At 44.0% G+C, this 6,386-nt stretch overlaps 1 pseudogene; it reads left to right on the top strand.

The window, feature by feature from the left end:
* Positions 1 to 3,050: 3,050 nt before the first annotated feature.
* LOC141921633 (uncharacterized) lies at positions 3,051 to 5,406 on the top strand (annotated as a pseudogene).
* Positions 5,407 to 6,386: the final 980 nt, after the last annotated feature.

Here is a 6,386-nt window from a genome sequence, read left to right as displayed (position 1 = left end):
GGTTGCAATAAGAATTTTTCTAACTGATTATTCTTTACTGTTATTTCTTCCCTTAGATACTTAGATCATAAAAGATTTGTACTGAAAGTTCTTCCAATACCTAGTGTGTGCAGGGTACATCTAAACATACTACTACTGATAAGGTTAGATCCTAAGTTGTTCTAACATCTGTCAGTGGTATCATACAAAATGTCAAAGACTTGAAGGATGACAGACATGAGATTCTTCATAAAATCATCCCCAGATGAATATCTAAATCCTTATATTTCTCTTTTTTCCCAAGGCACATATATCTTTCTGATGCTAACAAACTCATATGTATGACCTGTGCATGTGTTGCTTTGTCCACAAACAGGTCAAGTTGGGGACTGGTCAGTTAGCATGAAGGGAACTCCTGTTGTTCCATTTAAGTGTTTTAAATGCTCTTTCTTTACGCAGATTCCAGAAGGCTGGGTAGGGATGTCAAATAGAGATTTTATATCTTGTGGCCTGACTAATAATTGAAAAAAAAGAATCTTGTTTTCAAAGCTGATGTTCCACATGTTTCTATGGTAACCAGAGTATTCACCTACATTGAGTTTTTTATTTTATTATCATCTTTTAAAACACATTTTTATTGTTAGTATTTTTTTCCATGTTTTGACTTAAAAGTGATAAACTATAACATTTACTAAATTATACATTGGGTGTCTTAAGAGACCACTTTGTAAAAAACATTTATTTAATTTCATGGGAGTTGTTTAGTCACATAACAAGGGCAGGGGGATTGGAAAAAAAAAGGTTTTATTTCCTGAAAAAAGCAGTTCTGTAATAATTGCAGTCTAGTTAAACCATTCATACAGGTAGTCCTATGCCTGCAGTGTGTCAGGATTAAAGCATTTGATCAAAAGACCAAACATATCAACATGCTGTTATTGGCAACTGGATCATGGGGAAAAATATGGCTCCCAATCTTCATGTTTGCAAGGAACGTGCCATTGTTACCTTCCGTTGTTGGTAGGAACACAAAACTGTCACCATGTTTGAATGTAGTTTATTTTTTTTCCTCTTTGTTTCTTAGTATGTTTTGGGATGTCTAATATTTAATTGTGAAAGTTTGGGTTACTAGAGAAATGCCTTTTTTATCCTCATGTTTACCAGCCGCTGGAGTTTGAGAATAATGCTGATGACACTTTAATATCATCCAAGATTTTTTAGAACATACATTGACATCTATCACATGAGGGGGAATAGAAGGACTGCAAAGGATGCTATCCTCTTCTGTGAGAGAAGGCTGATGTGACTTTCAGGAAAAATTCAGAGACAATGGCAGCAAATCCCAGCAGAGACAGAGGCTTCCTTTGTTCCAGATTTACGTCTCCAGTTCCTATAAAGCGTACCTCCCGTCTTTGATGTTTTTTTGGCTACATTAGTTCTTCCTCTCTCTACGTGATACCTTTTACGAGTGCGTTACTTAGGTGTGTTCTCTCTCATTCTGCATGGAGCCAAGATGTTAAAAGGCATTTTGATATCCTATGACATATTTGTACATTGGGCATTAAAGTTAGATATTACAATGCTAAATTTTAATTAATTTCTGAGTCTAGCTTAGAGTTTCTTCATTAATTGCTATTGGTTTACTCAGTGATAAACAGCAGGCACATGCAGAAACTATTTACTAGGAAAATATAAATCCACTTGACATACAGTGGATCCAGTGATAACGCAAAACCAATTATCCATTGTATTTTTTTCTTGGTGTTAGGTTGTTCCTATGTCACTCAAACCCCACTTTATACCTCTTCCACATATCTTCAAATATAACTGAATATAGGTTTCATATCTCCTTTCCAAGGAGGCCAGATATGGATGGCTCCTACATGCAAGCTGTGCAGCCAATCAAGTCAGTCATCTTCTTCCGCACAGAATACAGGCTATGATAGCTGCTGTTCTTATTTACGCTTAATGAGCCAGTATTCAGCTGTTTTCACTAGTGCTTCCTATTTAAGAAACAGTATTTTTAAAATGGCTATGTCAGTGTTTACACTAAAAAACTGAAACTAATATACATGAACTCACAATGACCATGTCAGAGTACAAAGCTTTATTATTATTATAATTCTCTATTCAGGCCAGACCTTACTATCAGACCATGTATCAGATGATACTGTGATTGCTGAGGAGACCTTCAATTTAGAAACATGCAAGTTTCTTGTAAGTTGGGCTGGTGTTCCGATCCAATGTCGGGGGAGGTTTCGATATGATCCCAAGAGCAAGATTAAGACACAAATGAGGTCAAATGCCATATACACAAAACAGGTTTTTATTATTAAAAAGGTGAAGAGGGGTAGTGATAGGACAGAATGGAAGGAAAAGACGGAAATAAAGCAAGGATGTGGGATAGGGTCGCCAGAATAGTCACCACCATGAATCCAGCAGCGTCCCGTTGGTCCTCAGTCTTCAGTTCTTTGGTGGTGGGTGCACACGGATCTGGCTTCGATGGTGGATGCACACTGAGCAAAATTTTCTGCTGCCTTTTTAAGTTCATTGTATCCGCTGATTAGCATATCTGCTTGCTATTAGTTTTTTTTTTTCTCTGGTCCCACAGGTTTTGTTGCATCTGGCTTCAAGGCAGGAACGTTTGCCTCTTGTCAGCTCATTAGCAATGCATGCATGGGGTCTGGCCTACACAATAGAGCCACAAGTGGCTACAGGATGGGGCCAATTCAGTACAGGTCTGCCCCTTTGAGGCTTGTCTTAAGAGTCTGGACAATGCAACCGCAAAGAAGTAGGAGGGTGCATCCTTCAATACACTTCCACTTCTCTGGGCGACACTCCCCAGACCAATTCACAGGCCACAGCAGCTTCTCTTGGAGGTTTGCACAGACACAAGCAAGCTTTGAGACAGTCATAGGACATTTCAGTCTCTCACACCACCCCGTGGCTCAAAGATTGCTTCAGGACCCATGGTGGCTTTAAGAAAAGATAGTGTAAGGAACTGTGTTAAACTTTGTTTGTCTCAACATTGCTGTTGCACCACCACCATTTCCTGGCCTCGGCACCCTGTTGCCATGGAGGAGTACGTCCAAAAGGAGACAAAGGGTCCCAGACAAAACCACGACATCCGCCCGAAGCTAAATCGGGGTGCGGGACACACGCGGGCCAGCATGACCAGCGCCTGGGCATCTGCGCATGGAGGACCACGGGACCAGGAGCCCCATGGTCGGGATGAGACGTGCAGGCCGGCACGAAATGGGCGGACGCTTTTGGAAAAGGTCAAGGGGACTGGGACAATAAAAGGACTGCGTACTCCTCCCTCGGGGCACCTTCCTCAACACCTGTTACTTGGAGCCGGGACCTCAGCAGAGCTTGGAGCACCATCACCTGCACTGAGCCCGAGCCAACGGAACATCGCTGGATCCCTGGTGGTGGTGGTAATTAGCTGCATACCTACCGTCTTTCTTGATTAGGGTTTCTGACTTTCCCCTTCTTTTTCTCTCTGTCCTATCGCTATTACTAATTGTTACGGGAAATAAAGTTCACAAGGTTGTATGGCATCTGACCTCGTTTGTGTCTTAATCTCGCTCTTGGGATCGTTTAAGAACCTGCCCCGATATTGGATCGGGACATTTTAAATTGGCGTCACGGACAGGATCCCTTGAGACGGGAGTGCTGTACTATCTTGCTGTGTTGGATGCAAACGTCTCAGGATGAAATAACCCCCCTTATGTTACATTATGTTGTGACCTCCTGAGAGTGAACAGGGGATACTTGCATACCCAGGTGTGGCCCTCTCAGGACAACAATCCCCTTTGAATTTTTTTGGTGTTAAATTCAGATCTGGCCTCCTGGGAGAGAAAAGGGGAAATTTGACATTAAAGTGTGACCCTCTCAGGACGAATCCCTTTTGAATTAGGAAAAAGAAAAAGAATGGCCGCCCTGAAGGCAGCCGATGTTTGTGATGATGTGTCCTCAGGGGCTGAAGGAATAGATAAACTATATGATCTTTTGGAAGTGCACCGGTCTCGTCCCTCGGTCCAGGGACTAGATTGGGTGAAAAAACATTGGTTTCAACCACAGAGTGTGGTGGATAGGATAAAGGTTTTGCAGAAGGAAGCTAAGGTTAAGAGGGGAAAAGGAAAAGCTATAATATGTGCAGTGTTAGGAGCGAGTCTGGCAGCTGCGGTGGAAGAGAAAAAGCAGAAGTTGTATCAAACTGATATTGTAATAGACTCTCTGCAGACGGTCATACAGACCCTGCAGAATCAATTGAGAGAAACCAAAGAATTACTAGAGGAGGAAAGGGATCAATATATAATATTGAAAAATGAGTTGAGGGAACAACTCTTGGCAGAGACGGATACACTGGCGGAGGCAGAGGTGAAGCTTCTGGAGAAGGGGATACAGCAAATTTATCCCCAAGGGGATTTGCAAAAGGCAAAAGAAACTGTAGAGATCCCCCCCCATATGTATCCGCTGGTTAAAACAGAGTATGTGTATGAGGACGATAGAGACAACTGTCCTCAGGTTATCACCAAAGAAGTCCCATTTACATCAGTTGAATTGGCAAAGCTGAGAAAAGATTTTGCAAGGACTGCGAAAGAATCAGAGACAGAATATGTGTGGAGAGTGTTGTTGTCAGGAGGGGATGGAATCCTATTGTCAGAGAAAGAAGCAGAAGGATATTGGGGCCTGGGTGTGTTTTTAACTACTGGTGACCTCCGAGCCCCATGGTCATTGACTCAGAGAGCTGCGTACTGGGCTGGAGGGCTGAACCCCTTGGAGAGAGGGGATCCCCTTGCCATAACAGGGACGGTGGATCAGTTAGTGGAAAGTGTGCAGAAGGCAGCCTGCCTGCAGATGATGTATGATCGGGAGCTCAAGCCTAACCAAGGCTCCCCGATGATGATGCCTGTGGACCCAGAGAGGTTGACTCCCCTGATATGAGAACTTCCTGACTCCCTGAAACCCATTGGCACTCAGTTGCAAGGGAAGATTCAAAACACCCCCAATGCAGAAAGAATGACGGCTGCTCTGGAGGGGATAGTAACCCCTGACCACCAACGGCCAGGGAGGAAAGTATGGACATGGGGAGAGGTAGCCCAGGAATTGATTAATTTTGGGAGAAAATATGGCCCTGTTGGTGGATCGTCCCAAAGAACTGAAACCAGGGTCGTACGGGCTGCAGAGCAAATTAGTGGGTGACAATCATCCATAAGGAAGGGCCAAGGCTTGGGATCACCCCGATTTCAGAATTCTGGGAGGGAGAGGCCCCTAACTCGACAGGGACTGTGGCAACTAGGGCTTCAGAAAGGAGTTCCCCGGGACTTGATGGATGGACTCTCGACTCAAAAATTAGAACAACTTGTGCAGAACTGGTCAGGACAAAGTGTCACTTCCAAACCAACCCCTAGTGCCCACCTTTGATAGATCTTGGGGAGGAAGTGATTGGAGAAAGGAAGGTGGCGGGAAACTAGACCCTCCGCCCCCCGAAGGTGAGGGGGGAGGCGAAGGATGGATGTTTGTCAGACAACTCACCTGCAACACAAAAGGAGACTTACTAATTATTGTTGCCGTAGGACCAAGAAAAAGACCGGTAACATTCCTGATTGATACTGGGGCACAAATCACTTCGCTAATGTGGGCTGAAGCAGAACAGTGTGGAATCTCGATCCCATCTAGAAATCTAATTGTCTTAAATGCCCTGGGAAAAACACAGTCAGTGCCTATGACTCCAGTGGCACTTTGGTTACCAGGCGAAGAAAGTCCTGTCAACACCATGGTGGCCATAGGATCTTTTCAGATGAATCTTTTAGGTATAGATGTTTTGAAGGGTAGACAGTGGCAAGACACTCAGGGGAACTCATGGTCTTTTGGTGTCCCCCAGATCAGGCAATTGGCCGAAACATTGGATATAGAAGTGCGCTTATTGCAAGCGGCACCTACCCTACCTCCCTCCAAATTGACAAACGTTAAACCCTACCCATTGCCTCTAGGAGCAAGGGAGGGAATTACACCAGTTCTGGAAGATTTGAAAAAACAAGGGGTTGTGGTCCCCACTCACTCTCCCTTCAACTCTCCATCATGGCCAGTCCAAAAACCAAACGGCAAATGGAGATTGACAATAGATTACAGGAGGCTCAATGCCAATACTGGTCCACTCACATCTGCCGTACCAAACATTGCTGAATTAATAGCAACCATTCAGGAACAATCCTACCCTATCATGGCAACAATTGATGTCAAAGATATGTTTTTTATGGTCCCTGTACAACCTGAGGACCAGGATCGTTTTGCCTTCACCTGGGAGGGACAACAGTATACTTTTACACGACTCCCCCAAGGATACAAGCACTCCCCCACGCTGGCTCACCATGCTCTAGTGCAAGAGTTAGAAACAATTCCCA

Source organism: Strix aluco, chromosome 3 (genome assembly GCF_031877795.1).
Source record: "Strix aluco isolate bStrAlu1 chromosome 3, bStrAlu1.hap1, whole genome shotgun sequence".
Classification (NCBI taxonomy): domain Eukaryota; kingdom Metazoa; phylum Chordata; class Aves; order Strigiformes; family Strigidae; genus Strix; species Strix aluco.
Note: the sequence above shows the minus strand (reverse complement) of the source record. Positions and strands in the feature narration are given on the sequence as shown.